The sequence below is a fragment of the Telopea speciosissima genome, chromosome 8, assembly GCF_018873765.1.
Source record: "Telopea speciosissima isolate NSW1024214 ecotype Mountain lineage chromosome 8, Tspe_v1, whole genome shotgun sequence".
Classification (NCBI taxonomy): Eukaryota; Viridiplantae; Streptophyta; class Magnoliopsida; order Proteales; family Proteaceae; genus Telopea; species Telopea speciosissima.
The window spans coordinates 10,681,811-10,697,944 of record NC_057923.1 but is presented as its reverse complement, the minus strand read 5'-3'; the positions used below and the strand labels follow the sequence as shown (position 1 = coordinate 10,697,944).

Genomic DNA, 16,134 nt, shown 5'->3' with positions numbered 1-16,134 from the left:
GGTTACAGTCATTCTATACCAACTGATCTTAGCAGTTACTATAAACATCTTTAGGCATGACTTAATCCTCTCCATTTGTTGATTCTCATTGACAGTTAAGTCCAGAAATGGGGCCTTGAAATGTTGACGCCATTGCTTCTGAATGTTCATGAGCTTTCCCATATAATGAGGAGGAGTGGGTAGACATCTCATGAACTCAGTTTATAAAAAAATTGAATGGAAACGTGAGGTTTTCATGGCAAGAATTTGTTGGTAGTGTCATAAACTGCAGATGTTTTTGCATACTTTATATTTCAATTAATTATTAGAATTTGTATTTAAGGTGTAAATCTTGGATGTCATTTGAGGGATATGGAACACGATTTTGATGAGAATTCCGGGGTATCTCTTTTGTAGTGGATGAAGCAGTCTTTGGCAGTTAAAATCCTTTTATTGCTTGTATGGTAGATTTCATTTTTATTTTTCCTTGTGCATCCAATTCCTTGTTTAATCTCGGATGGAACCTTCAACAACTTGATGTAAAAAATGCATTTCTAAATGGGGATTTGGAAGAAGAAGTCTACATGGAAATCCCTCTTGGTTTTAGTTCAGACTCCACAGTTGGTAAAGTGTGTAGATTTTGGAAATCTCTTTATGGTCTCAAGTAGTCTCCTCGGGCTTGGTTTGGCCACTTCCAAAAGGCTATGCTGAAGTTTGGGTACAAACAGAGTGAGGCTGACCACACTTTGTTTGTCAAACACAAGGAAAAGAAAATCATTGCCCTTATTGTTTTTGTAGATTATATAGTTATAACGGGCGACAATGATGCGGGAATCTCCTCATTGAAGACTCAGTTAGCAGCAGAATTTGAAACTAAGGATCTTGGACGACTCAGATACTTCTTTGGGATTGAAGTTGCTCACTCTACAAAAGGCATTTTCATTTCCCAAAGGTGGTATGTTCTAGACCTTCTTGAAGAAAGGGGTATGCTGGGATGTAAGCCTGTTGATTCTCCCATTGAGGTAAGTCATCATCTTAGCTGCACAGGAGGTGACCCAAATGACAAGGAAATATATCAGTGCCCTCTCTCAGACTAGACCAGACATTGCCTATGCTGTGGGAATTGTTAGTCGATTTCTTCATAATCCAAAGACTCTTCATCTTAAGGCTGTATACCGGATCCTTCGATACTTAAAGTCTGCCCCAGGGAAAGGTCTTCTATTCTCTAATAACAACAGTTTGAAGTTAGAATCCTTTACTGATGCTGACTAGACATGATCCATAGATGATCAACGTTCTACCTCTGGATACTGTTCCTTCCTAGGTGTAAATTTGATCACATGGCATAGCAAGAAACAGTTTGTTGTATTTAGGTGAAGTGCAGCAGCTGAATACAGGGCCATGCATAGTTGTCAAGGCGTCGCTTAGGCGCCGTCTTGGCGTCCAAGTGGAAATCTTGTGGGCAAGGCACTTGGCGCTTTATTATCAAGGCGCTATTTTATTATTTTTTTATGTTTTATTCTATCTATTATATTTCTATTAGGTTGTGTATGTTATTACTGTACATTGTTTTACTCCAAATCACCTAAAGGCAAAGATATATCGAATGAAACCCTCGACTCTGGATACTCCTGGTCTCACGCCTTCTCTCAAGGGAAGAAATGAAACCCTCGATTCCTGCCCCAGCTCTCGCCTCCAACAACTCCGGCAACCACGAACTAGGCTCCGATGATCCTGTAAGTTCTTCGATTCCTGCCCCAGCTCTCGCCTCCAGTGACTCCGGCGACCACAAACCTGGTTCCAATGACGACTGCAACCTCAGATTTTCTCCGGTAAGTTCTCTTCCTCTCTTTTGTGATTTTTTCTATGTTTCTTCTTCTTCTCTGTTAGTATTTTTTTTCTTTGTTCTTCTTCTTCCCCTCCTCCGACCTCTACTATTCTCTGTTTTTTTTTTCTTTTCTTTATTCCGATTGCTTTTCTGCTCAAGCTCCAGCTCCAGCTCCAGCGACTCCGGCGACCACAAACCTGGCTCCGGTGACTACTACAACCTCAGATTTTCTCCGGTAAGTTCTCTTCCTCTCTTTTGCGATTTTTTTCTTTGTTCTTCCTCTTCGTATTGTTATCCATTTTTTTCTTTCTTCTTCTTTTCCTCCTCCAATATCGATTCATCTGTTGAGTTTTTTTTTCCCCTTTTTCTTTATTCTGCTGTTTCTTCTTGACCAGCGGCACCTTGTTTGCATGATAATTTCTATAGTTCTATGCTTCTTCTTCTCTGTAGAGTGTAGTCTGTAACGGTAACTTCTTCTTCTTTTTTTTTTTTTTTTTTGCTTAGTAACTTCTATCTATGCTTCTTCTTTGTAGTCACTTGTTTGTAACGGTAACTTCTATCTATGCTTCTTCTCTGTAGTCACTAGTCTGTAATGGTAACTTCTTCTCTGTTCTACTGCTGTTGCTTTTTTTTTTTTTAAGTTTGTAACTTCTATGCTTCTTCTGCTTTTTCTTCTCTGCTGCTTTTTTCTTTTTTTGGCATGGTAATGGTAACTTGGTTAACTGCTACTTGCTGCTTCTCTGTAACGCACTAACTTTTGCTGCTTCTTCTCTGTTTTTTTTTTATTGGTTAACTGCTGCTTCTGCTTCTTCTTCTTCTCTGTAGTACTAACCCTAAAATAGATACTAGAATATTAGATACTGATTATTCATTTGTGATTTTGTGCTATGTCTTTTAGTTTCTTAATTAATTTATGATGTTTGATTATTCTGAATTTTTATGTGTCATGTATGATTTTTCATTTTGATGACTTGAGGTGGCTTAAATTTAATTTTTAATGATATAAGGTATGATACTATGATGCATCATGCCATCATGTATCGAGTGTTTGGGGGGGGGGGGGGGAGGGGGAGAGGAAAACTAACACTAGACTGCCTTTACTGCTTAAGCTCCGCTTAGGCGGCCGCTTTACCGCCTAAGAGCTTAGACAGGCCTCCACCGTCTTGGACCGCCATGCCGCCGTGACAACTATGGGGCCATGGCACTAGGAGTTTGTTAACTACTCTGGTTAAAAATTCTTCTCAAAGATCTTGGTGTTACTTCTAAAGACCCTATGAGGCCCTACTGTGACAACAAGGCTGCAATCAGTATTGCCCATAATCCAGTTCAACATGATTGAACTAAACATATTGAGCTGGATCGCCATTTCATAAAGGAGAAGCTTGAAGAGGGCCTGATTTGCATACCTTTTGTCACTACTTAAAACCAATTAGCTGATGTATTCACCAATGGTTTGACTTCTAAGTTATTCTATCCTGTTGTATTCAAGTTGGGCATGAGGGATATCTCTGCACCAACTTGAGGGGGAGTGTTGAGAATCACTATTTCCAGATTCATTGTATGTAGGCTAAGGGCTGTGACTGTGTTATGACTCGGCCCTAGCCATCGTACCTGTTGAGATGTGTTACCCGATATTATAAGGGTATTTTTGGTTTTTTATTTATGCTTTATTTATGTACTTTTGAACAAGGGTAGGATTGTAATTTGGGCTGTGACACTGTTCATGTGAACAGTGTCGTGAATAGTGTCGTGAACAGTGTTTCCCTTTGTAATCTCTTTTATTATTATTATAAATAGAGAGCTTGACTGATCTCATTGATCATTCAAGCCATTCACGAAATTCCTGTTTTGTTAACATGGCATCAGAGCCAAATACACTCTGACCTAGGTTTTCAAAACCCACCTCCCTCCCTTCGATTTTTTTCTCCTTCCCTCCATCGAGCTTCTTCCCTTCTTTTTTCTTCCTTTCTTTTGGTTCTTCTTCTCCCATTAGGGCAGCACTACTGAGGTGATCGTAATGATCTAGTTGCTGCCCCAATATACCTCCTTTTTTATGCCTCTTTTTTGGATCGAGTGGAGCTGAAGCATTGTCTACGATTTGAAGATTCCTATTTTTTTTGGAGATCAGGCCTCTACATTTGTTTCGGCTGCATCTTCTATTGTGGGATCTTTATTTGATATTGTTCTCAGCCCCTATTCATTTCATCAGATTGGTTGACAACCCCAGCCCCTTATCGATCTCTCTTCTCAGGGTTTTTTTCAAAACCCTGACATTAATCGATCTTGGGGTTGGGCTGTTGGTTCCTGCTGCATCTGATTGGCACCCTTGCTGCCTTCATTCGACATCATTCCTAGCCTACATATCTGAGATTTTTTGCTCCAATACAACCCTTTTCTATTAGGGGTTGATTCCAGAATTTTTTTGGATATTTTTTGGCTGTTTGCTGCTTCATTGAAGATTGATTACCTACTGCAATGACTGGTTCAGATTCTTCTTCGGCCTCTTCTGGCATTGATGGCCAGCCCCGGACTGATTTTCTTCCCCTTGCTGCCCCAATCAAACTTGATGGCTCTAACTACCTGAAGTGGTCTCGGTCTACCTATTTGACAGTAGCTGGCCGTGGCCTCACTGGCCATCTTCTATTCTTCTTGGGACAACAACTAAACCAGTGTAAGAGGGTTCTCAGCTCAACAAGTGGTTATCGAATGATGCGATGGTGATGTCCTACTTGATCCATTCTATGCAAGGGGATATCTCAGACAATTTTCTTCTATTGGACACTGCCCATACTATCTGGAATGGTGCCAAAGAGACTTATGGTCGCACGGGGAATGATGCACAGGTCTATGAGATTAGAAAGAAGGCTAATGCCACTACCCAACAGGAGCTCTTTGTCTCCAAATACTATGCTGCCCTAAAAAACATGTGGCAGCAATTGGATCATTACTCCGACTATCAGCCCTCTACTGCTACTGATCTGGTTGCCTATCGCAAACACGTTGACAAAATACGTGTCTATGATTTTTTGACTGGACTAAATATGGAGTTTGATCCTATTCGGGTGCAAGTACTTGGGCAGTCCCCTTTTCCATCCCCAGAGCAGGCCTTTGCTTTGGTTCATAATGAGGAATCTCGTCGGGCTGCTATGCTGCATTCCTCTACTGTTGATCGCTCCGCCTTGCAAGTTGCTTCCAGTACTCCTTCTCTTACCACTACTGATGGTGGTACTACTGTCCCTAAAGGTCCTGTCAAGTGTGAACACTGCAACATGCTCTATCATACTAAGGCTCAATGCTGGAAGCTCCATGGGAAGCCTGCTGATTTTGAGGAAAAGAAAGCTCGTGGGAAGTTTAAGCCTAAGGCTTATATGGCTGATTCTCCTACTACTGCTGCTGCTGCCCCTTTATCTGACATTGGGCTTACTCAGGATGAGCTCCTAGCTTTCCATCGCATGCTACAGGCCTCTTCCGCCGCCTCTACTACGGCATCTACACCTGCTACCCCTCTTGGTTCTAATTTTGCCTCAGGTACTCCAGTCAGTAGTCTGTGTGCATCGGCTATATCCAGTCCTTGGATTATAGATTCCGGTGCCACTGACCACATGACTGACTCCTCCCATGTATTTCATCTTTATTCTCCATCTTCTGGCAAAGACAGTGTTCGAGTAGCTAATGGTTCCCTTTCTCCTATTAATGGGAAGGGTTCCATACGCTGCTCACCTACCCTTTCATTAAAATTTGTTTTGCATGTTCCGTCCTTTTCTACCAACCTTCTCTCTATTAGTAGTCTAACTAGAGATCTGAACTGCAAACTGACCTTTTGCCCTTCTCATTGTGTCATACAAGATCTGGAGACGGGGCGCACGATTGGGGTGGTAAGATGCAGGGTGGTCTCTACTTACTTGACCCGGGTCAGCCTTCTACTTTGCATTCGGCTTCCTCTACAGCTCATCATTTACAGTCCACCTTGACCCCTGACCTTCATCTCTGGCACTGCCGACTTGGTCATCCATCCCTTAGTACTTTGTCTCTTTTGTTTCCGAGCTTGATTAAGCATTGTAATAGGAATGAGTTTTTATGTGAGGCTTGTGTTTTGGCCAAACAGACTCGTTCCAATTATTCTTCATTAAATAAAAGAAGTGAGCTTCCTTTTACTTTGGTTCATTCTGATGTGTGGGGCTCTGCCCGTTGTACTTCCCTTTTTGGTCATCGATGGTTTGTCTCGTTTATTGATTGTTATACTCGTGCCACTTGGGTGTACATGATGAGCCATAAAAGTGAGGTCTTCCGCTGTTTTCAGTTATTTCATCGTATGGTTCAGACCCAATTCAATGCCACCTTGCGCATTTTACGCAGTGATAATGGCAGAGAGTACATGGAGGGTCAGTTCCAACTTTATTTGGCTGCACATGGTATTGTCCATCAGACCAGCTGTGTTGACACACCTGCCCAGAATGGGGTTGCTGAAAGGAAAAATAGACATCTCCTTGAGGTAGCCCGGGCCATTATGTTTGCACGACAGGTTCCTTCTCACTACTGGGGTGATGCCATTCTTACCGCTGCTTATCTCATCAACCGTGTGCCTACCCGTGTCCTTGATGGTCGTTCCCCCGTTGATCTCCTCCAGGGTTCCTCCTCCTTTGTGGTTCCCCCCAAAGTTTTTGGTTGTGTTTGCTATGTCCGCAATCATCATCCTCATGGGAAATTTGATCCACGGAGCATTCAGTGTATTTTTCTGGGCTATTCTGCGACCCAGAAAGGATGCAAGTGTTACCATCCACCTTCTCGTCGTACTTTTGTCTCCATGGATATTGCCTTCCATGAGTCCTTGTCATATTATTCCCAGACACCTCTTCAGGGGGAGCAGGATCAGGGTTTTGAAGATGTGTCTGCTATTCTTCCGGCTTCTATTCAGGGGGAGCCCTTTGTAACTTCAGCTCCTATAGTGGCTCCTATTCAGGGGGAGCGTAGACCAGTTAGTCAAATCCCTATTGATAAGGTATATACCTGGGAGCGCACAGGACAAGTTGAGACTACCACCACCACCATTACCACCTCCACAATCGACTGCACTTGATCCAGATCCAGACCCTACTACATCATCTGGTAAGGATCCTTCCCTTGACTTACCTATCGCTGTTCGTAAAGGCGTTAGGTCATGCACCCAACACCCCATCTCCAATGTTGTTTCCTATGATGCTTTATCTCCTTCCTATCGTGCATTTGTTTCTTCTCTTTCCTCTGTTTCTATTCCTCAGACATGGCAGGAGGCGATTACAGATCCAAAGTGGAAAGCAGCCATGATGGAAGAAATGACGGCCTTACTTAAAAATGAGACATGGGAGCTAGTTGTTCTTCCTTCGCGTAAGAAACCAGTCGGGTGCAAATGGGTATTTGTTGTCAAGTAGAAGCCAGATGGAACAGTGGATAGATATAAAGCTAGGCTTGTGGCCAGAGGCTTCACTCAGACTTATGGGATCGACTACTAGGAGACATTTGCCCCTGTTGCGAAGTTGAACATTGTCCGGGTCTTACTGTCTTGTGCTGTCAACTTTGGCTGGGACCTACAGCAGTTGGATGTAAAAATGCATTTCTTCATGGGGAGTTGGAAGAGGAGGTTTATATGGATGTTCCTCCGGGTTTTCCTCCGACAAGACCCATGGGAAAGTTTGTAGGCTCAAAAGGGCACTCTATGGGTTGAAGCAATCTCCACGGGCATGGTTTGGTAGGTTTCATAAAGCCATGGTCTCCTGTGGATACAAACAGAGTCATGCTGATCACACTCTGTTCATCAAGCGAAAGGGAGAAAAGGTCACTCTTCTCATAGTTTATGTTGATGACATAGTTGTGACTGGTAATGATACAGATGAAGTTTCTCACCTGAAGGCTTTCTTGGGACGGGAATTTGACATAAAAGATCTAGGACAGCTAAGATATTTTCTTGGGATTAAAGTTGCCCGTTCTCCAAAAGGCATTTTTCTCTCCTACAGAAAGTATGTTCTAGATTTACTATCAGAGACTGGTTTGCTTGGTTGTTATCCTTGTGACACTCCCTTGGAAGCTACTACCCGTCTGCAAGAGAAGGATGGTGAACCTGTTGATAAGGGCAGATATCAACGATTGGTGGGCAAGCTGATTTATCTCTCCCACACCAGACCAGATATTGCCATTGCTGTGAGTCTTGTGAGCCAGTTCATGCATGATCCTTATTCCACTCACATGGCTGCTGTTCTTCGTATTCTCCATTACTTGAAGTCAGCTCCAGGAAAGGGGATCCTTTTGTCTCCTCATGACCATCTTCGCATTGAGGCTTACACAGATGCTGACTGGGGTGGTAACCCTGACAGGAAATCTACCTCCGGCTATTGTACTTTTATTGGAGGAAATCTAGTCACATGGCGTAGTAAAAAGCAAAATGTTGTGGCAAGATCTAGTGCTGAAGCTGAATTCCGTGCTATGGCCCAGGGCATATGTGAGTTACTATGGCTTCAGATTTTACTCCTTGATATCCGTGGTTCTGTTCATCTTCCAATGATGTTGTACTGTGACAACAAAGTAGCAATTAGCATTGCCCACAATCCAGTGCAGTATGACCGTACCAAACATGTGGAGATTGACAGACACTTCATCAAGGAGAAGTTAGAGAGTGGGCAGATTTGTATTCCTTTTGTGAAGTCTGGAGATCAATTGGCTGATGTTTTCACCAAAGGGTTGAGTGGGAAGTTGTTTTATCCTAGTCTAGTCAAGTTGGGCATGTGTGATATCTATGCCCCAACTTGAGGGGGAGTGTTGAGATGTGGTACCCGATATTATAAGGGTATTTTTGGTTTTTTATTTATGCTTTATTTATGTACTTTTGAACAAGGGTAGGATTGTAATTTGGGCTGTGACACTGTTCACATAAACAGTGTCGCGAACAGTATCGTGAATAGTGTCATGAACAGTGTTTTCCTTTGTAATCTCTTTTATTATTATTATTATAAATAGAAACCTTGACTGATCTCATTGATCATTCAAGCCATTCACGAAATTCCTGTTTTGTTAACAGTACCTTATTTGTAACTGTTATTCTCAATATAAATAAGAGCGGCCTCTGTCATACCTAACAAGCCAAATCATTCTCTCTCTTTTCTCAACTCATTGTAAGGGCTACTGCCGTCGCCCACGAATTTACCTAATAAGAAGATGACTTTTCTGCTGCTCTACTCTGTGTGACTCAAGTTTTGTTGTGAGCTTCAACTACAACATTGGTGAGATGCCAATACTGTTGGTGGGATTCCAGTAAGGCTAGGTGAGAAGCCTGGTCATATCCTCCTTTCTATTCTTCCTCTTCCAATCTTTTCTCCATTGCTCAATTCCTGCAATCAGGTCAGTTATCAATTCTATTGTTGTGTTCGTGTACATGCTTATTAAATTGATTTTTATTTTTTGAAATCTGAAGGTCCATTACATCATTGTATATCTAGTTTCTATTACAGTCTTGCTATTGTTGATATCAAGAAATCTCCAGTCGACTGTGCTGTTAATTAAGAATCCTGTTGCAAGTGGTATTTCTAATTTTCTCATCAATAGAATTTGAGATTTGGAATCTGATTTCAGCAGTGTTAATTGACCTCAGCACTTATTTGATTTCTGTTCTAAAATCAGATGTTGTCACTGCTTTGACAGAGTCCTATTGCTACTTGAATTGTTGGAATTTTCAGAACTGGTTTTCTATTTCAGTCCTAATTTCTGGTTTCTTCTTCTAGTTTGATAGTTAACTGTTTATTCTTTTTTTGTACTTGCTGATTGATCATCCATTCAATACTGTTTTGGTTCCCCTATAATCTGAGATTGATCCCTCAATCTGGAAACCCTAATTAAGAGTCCTATCCTCAGTAGGAACCTTCTGTAGATCCAGATCCAACCATTGGATCAGGTTCTTCTTTGGTGAAGTTATTCTTCTCCATTTTCTGACCTTGGACCACAATATTAGTCCATTCTGATTTTTTGTATTAACTGTTATTCAATTTCTTCTGAAATCTTGTTTCTAAACCTGTCGCTGCGATTCTGGTTTCATTAGATTTCTGAACCTAGTAATTTTAGGCTTCTAGAAACCCATCAGAGTCACTTGGACCTAAAGGGAAGAGTGACTGAACTCTTGAAGAGTCTTCTAATTGTTCTAAGGAATTTTTTTTAAAGATAAGTAAGAATCTACTAAAGAAATTCTATACGGTGTTGAGCACTTTCTGCTTGCCCAAAGGCTCCTATCTTTAGATGTGATTTTTTGCTACCTAACTCAATTTAGTACCCAAGTTAACATACTTGAAAACTTCCTAATTAAATTGCATTGGGAAACTAACTGTCGAGTTAAATGGAAGACTAAAAGACTATTCTGGGAAAATTGTACTACCATTAGAAACTCTCCCTACCCGTCCCCAAAGAAAAAAAAGAAAAACAGAAAAACATTAGTATCCCAAGTTAATATACAGTGAGGAAACTTCCTATCTGCATTAGATTGGGGAACTAACTATTTAATTTAATTGAAGACCTAACCGACTGCTCCAGAAACTCCCTAGTCAAAGGCCTTTCAAAACTCATGCTGAACCAGTGTAGATGGTTTCTGCTAAAGCTGAGAGGAAGTTATTTATAGGTTTTTAATGGTAAGAATTCATGTCTAGAATTGTAGATAATATTAGAAGAGGCTGGAATTTTTTTTTTGCCTGGGAGGCTCCACTCAGGTTGTGTAATCTCTCCTTTTGAGGCCTTTTTTGTGTGTGTGTGTGTGGTGGGGGGCGGGGAGGGGTGGGGTGGAGTTGGGGGGGGGGGGGGTTTGCTTTTCAGGTGAAATAAAAAAATGCCAGAAAAAGTTAATGTCCTTATTTTTTGTTTCATTTTTGCTGAATGAGGTAATATTAAATGTTAATGGACGTGTTCCTTTATTAGTCAATTGAGATGAATATATTTATAAAAAAGGTTGAATGGTTGAGTTCCTATATGATAGAAACAGTAGAGATTTGAGAGACAATAAAGAGGTTGATGCATTAAATCTCTCTTTTGTACTTAATGTAGAAAGGGGTTCAACTAAGATCCACTCTACAGTAGGATCGATAATAGGTTGCAGTAGAACATCAAAATAGCACCAATCAGAATTAGAAAGTGGACAGAATCTCGATATTCAGCCAAGTGATGGAGCTGAAATTCAGGAAGAGTGTAGGCCTTGATAGGATGGATTAAGCCTCCAAGTTGGTACTGATTCTAATGGCCAGATACAGAGATAGAGATTGATTACCAAATTAGAATGTAAACTTCAAAATTAGAAGGTCACTATTACAGACCAAACCAACCAGCAGCCGGTGCTCCAACTGGGATCAAAGGAAGGTCTGACAGCAATAAGAAACCTCTCCAAATCTCAGCCTGATCTGGTCACTGGTTGCAGAGATATGAGGCAGACTTGAAAATAGAAGGTTTGATGAGATCTGGCTAACCAAATGGAGTTTGGACTCCAAACCAGGGATCGAGTGGCCCTCCTTTAGGTCTGATTCGGCCCTCCAAATATCATGCTCGATGGGGTAAAGGCTGCTGGGTTCAGGTCCTTCGATTGCATCAGCAGAGAACTTGAAAAGTTGCAGCCAGCAGGTGTGGGAAGTGATCTTCCTTGTCTTCGAGCAGCAACAGCAGAACTTGTAGATGTTTGGGATGATTTTGGAGTCTCACAGAAGTAGCAGCAGCACTAGTTTGCAGTCTCACAGCAATAACAGTAGCAGGGGATCGGTTGGAGAAGAAGATAAAGGGATAAGGAGATTCAGCACTCACCAGCCAGGCTCTCTCAGCCCTAAGGTTTTGGCTCTCTCAGCTAGGCCTCCCAGCCCTTCATCCATACCATTGGAACAATAAAACTTGCATAAGCAATCTTAACTCTTCATTCAAATCATGGAGAGCCTCTATAATGTAGTCCTATATAGGCAAGGCCTAATAGGAGCCAGGTAAGATCAAAATTCTGTAACTATTTACAGATGTGGGCTGGTTAGGGTAAAACTAGGATTAGGGTTGGATATTGGGAAGGGGGTTTATAGGGTATTAATGGGTAGGTCTAGAGGGCTATTATGGTATAAAAAGGTTAGGGTTTGGATGAGTTTGAAATTCTGCAATTTAGGGCTGAATTGGATTTAGGGTTTTGATGGACAGATTGGGCTGCAACTGAGATTGAGCGGAGGGATAAGGCTGGACAGATTTTAGAGTGAGGCTACGGATATGGGAATCGATTAGGGTTAAGTGGAGGATTAAGAAGAGGAATGAAATTGCAGAATTATAAAACTACTTACTTGAATTAACACTGATCTCCAACAGTAGCAGATTGAAGAAAAGCTAAGAGAGGACCTCCTGATCTACAAGATGCAAGGAGTCACTGGGGATTCCAGTCCTTCAACCTTGATATTACTCACAAGGCAATCTTGATATTAATCACAAGGCACACTCACGATGGAGCAAAGGCAGCAACAAAGGCAACAAGCATAAAGCTGAGTTTTTATTAATCAAATTCGTATGTAATGCTGGCCTCCCTTACAAACTTATATAGAAGACTCAAAAAATAGACTTAGACACTAAAAGGAATGGCCTAACCCTATCCCTAACCTATTAGGTAACTTAAACTGACTAGGAAACTAGAATACTAAAGGAAATAGACTCAAAACATGGCTGGACTTATAGAGTCCTAATCCAGTCCAACTTACATCACATGACCACTTAAGTTGTCACATGACCACTTAACCAAGTCACATGATCACTTAAATTGAACCAATTGGATGCAACCAATTTAAACCGGTTCAATTAAGAAAACATAAAAATAAACTAAGTATTGGGCTAATCCCGTATGCAACCTATGTACCCCTAGTTTAGGCCCCTTGGGAACAAAGGCCCAACATGTATATAACCCAACTCTAGGCCTATTTTTAAAGAAATAAGCCAATTTCTATGATGAACCTGCATCAACTCTCCCCAACTTGAAAAAATTCGTCCTCGAATTTTGCAGTGATGGGGGGGGGGGGGAATCAACATGTGATCAGCACCTTTGACCATCCCCAAATAAAATTCCAATGAAGCAGGAACATTGGGGATAAAGTCTTCAATGCGTGGAGCTTGTTCTTCGAAGGACCATGGTGGCATAACAAACTCTGTGTTCTTTCTTTGAATCAGCAGCAATTGTCAATGTCTCGTCCATAGAGCCTTCAGTGTTAGCAACCTTCTCATCTAATGCATGAGACACAAGCTCCACATTTTCAAGAACAGCATCTTGAAGGTCATTGTTTTCCTTTGGAATGCTCCCAATCAACTTTTCATCTTCTACTGTTTCAGCTTTGTCTACTTTGTTCTCTTCAATGTGTACCTCTTCAGTAGAATCTTCTACAATTGTCTTTTGGACATCCACATCAATTTGATGGCCGAGCTTCTCAATTATGATCTCAACTACTGGTGCAGCTTGGTCTACTTGAATTTCTTTAGCTATCGGTTTTTGAATCTCTTCAACACAAACTGTCTTAGTAGAATCTTCTGTTGGTAAATCCGCCATTGGTGAAACTTCAAACATAGTCGATGCCACTTGCATTTGAGTTGACATGTTCGACAGTCCCTGTGGTTGTACAGTCGATGTGGTCACCTTTGGTTGTAACCCTTTTAGAGTAAACAAATGGTATAGACGGTGTCGATCAGGTAGGACACACAAGTTGTTTTCAGGTTCAATCCAACCTTGTCGCTCGTCCAACCAATTACAACCTGCTGCAATAACGCTCCTTGGAGATGGTACCGGCTTACACCAAGCACTGTCAGAGTATGAGGAACACTCAAATTCAACAAAGACTTGACCTGTAGGTATGATGCAAATCTCTCCTGACTGGGACAACATATCCACCACGGATTTTGTGAAATAATATTGTTACGTCGCCTCTCATCAACAATTAATGTGGCTGTGCTCCCATTGGGTAGACAAACTCGGGTCTTAAAAACGAATGGAGGTGTCACACCCCGGCCCGGTTCATAAGGGCTAAGTGTGACTGGATGTCTCTGGCATCCAACCAATCCCAAGGATCGTAAGTGCAGTACTCCATTTACAGTCAAATATCACAAATACAGTAATCAGACGCAGCGGAAACAATTTAAATAATAAAGGTAACATCAATAATAAGAGAAGTCTAAGTGATATTTCATTTATATTAAAGATAAAGCTTGTGTTACAACTATACAGTTCTCAAAAGTAGCATAAGGTAAAACTATACAAGAAATTATACTATAACTATACAAAAGTGTTTATAAGCACGAAAGAGTGGGGAGATAGCCTGGACTGCCAGGCCAAGATCAAGAGAATGCGCAATCATCACATGCGCACGAAGCATCGTGCATTTCAAACTCCAGCGACGCAAATCCACCACCAGAAGTAACCAAGTCATCTGAAAAATAAGGATATCCACAGGGGTGAGCTCCACCGAGCCCAGTAAGGAAATGCATGTAGACATAACACAATAATCCATGATGAATGTCCTAATCTAGCATGCTCCTAACGTGGAAACTAAGTCATATGAGGTATAAATACTACTGTAGTAGATGCTAACCTCGGTCCTGGAAACACATAACCAGACGTCGGTCACCCGAGCGAAACCATTCTACTACGGTGAGGACCTGCCAGTTCAGGCATCATACATGACCCTAGCAAACCCCCAATGACCAACCCTACTATTTGTTCCCACAACGGAGTACACACGCTAACATGGGACAGTGAATGGTATCCCGGCATACCCTTCGGCTATACCACGGGTTGTCCAACACCTCTTCCCCTGTTGGTAAGGGACGTAGTACTGGGTAATGAAATATACAACCTGGCCCAGTGCAATCTAATCATGATGGCACATGTAAGTTCAGACCAATTATAAAGTAAACAGTGCTTCAAAATCATCAATTGTACAACATCAAATAAATATCAATGCAATGCAGTATGCCGATGCAACCTAAATCACATGCAGTTTAATGCAAGGAATAAAAAGCTATTAAACTACATGAGCTGTACAGTATTAATGATGTATGACATGGCATACTTAACAAATAACAATTAAGATAACAAACACATAGAAATTAAGTCAAATTCCCTTATCTGAAGCTGTAGATTAGCCTAATCAATTACCCTCCAAAGATCCTAGCAAAATAGACAAGAAACAGTGGAAACAGCCCTAAACAACACACCAAACAGCATACATTAGGTTCTGTGATGGTCCAAGGTCAAGTCCCATAGGGTCTAGGTCACAATTGCACCAAATGGGCAGCCGGATGCAGACTCTCAGGCAGCTGGACGACCGCCCCTAGGCCTGCAACAGCATCTGGCTGCCTGGCCAGAATTGGGGTTTTAGGCCCAGGTGGTCAGATCTTCACATGCAGGGTCAAATTTTCAGGTTTCATACTGTTCTAAGATGGGTCAACATAGAATTGTGGTTTAATTTCAAAAACCACATTCAATTTGGGGGTTTTTAATCAATTAGTTTCAATTGCCCATTTAGGGTTTAATAAATTAAGAGGTTCAGCTGTGATTTGAAGATCAGCATGAAATTCACAACTAAATCTCAGGTCTGAACCATAGATAGGTTCAATTTGAGAGGTTAGAGATGGGTTTTGGTAATTTAATCCACCTATGCTAAGGTTTAATGGCAGATTTCTTTATAATCTCATTTAGAGATGGGGAAATTAGGAGAAGAAGATGGAAAACACTGAATTGTGATGGCCAACCTGAAATCAGCAGTGAATGATGGAAGAAGACAGTCTCAGATGTGCAGGAACAGCTCCAAAAGCAGTCCCAAGCTCAAATTCAAGGTATAGAATCAAAGCCCCAAGGTATAGTTCACTTCTCCCTTCTTCTTCTTCTCTTTTCTCCTTCTCTTCTATCTCTTTTCTATGTTCTCTTAAGGCTGGAACGATTCTGCTCTCTTAAGGAATGAATGAATAGTACTAATGTGGTTTATATATATTAGAATCTACTAAGGCATGTTTGCCAAATTAATCAAAATTTGATTTCTAAATCAGATTCTTAAAAGTGATTCTAGCTAGAATTATCTCATTAATTGGCTTCTTTTAACTATAAAATGATGTTATATGACATCAGGGGAAATCCCAACTTGGGTAACTATTGGGAACTGGATTCCCCACTAGGGATGTGGGTCCCACAAGTAGAAATGACTATTCTGCCCCCTACTATACTATTTAAGTAATAATTCTATAATTATACATACAAGAGGGAATTCTTACCCATCAATAGGCCAAAGACAGTGCGAGGTTCCGCAGGCTATCAATCCGACATGCCAAGCTTATGT

General features: G+C 41.3%; 1 protein-coding gene across 5 annotated transcripts in view; it reads left to right on the top strand.

The window, feature by feature from the left end:
- The window catches only part of LOC122671387 (AP-1 complex subunit gamma-2-like), a 55,890-nt gene that overhangs the window by 1,016 nt on the left and 38,740 nt on the right, over positions 1-16,134 (top strand). The gene's annotated exons all lie outside the window — the stretch shown is intronic.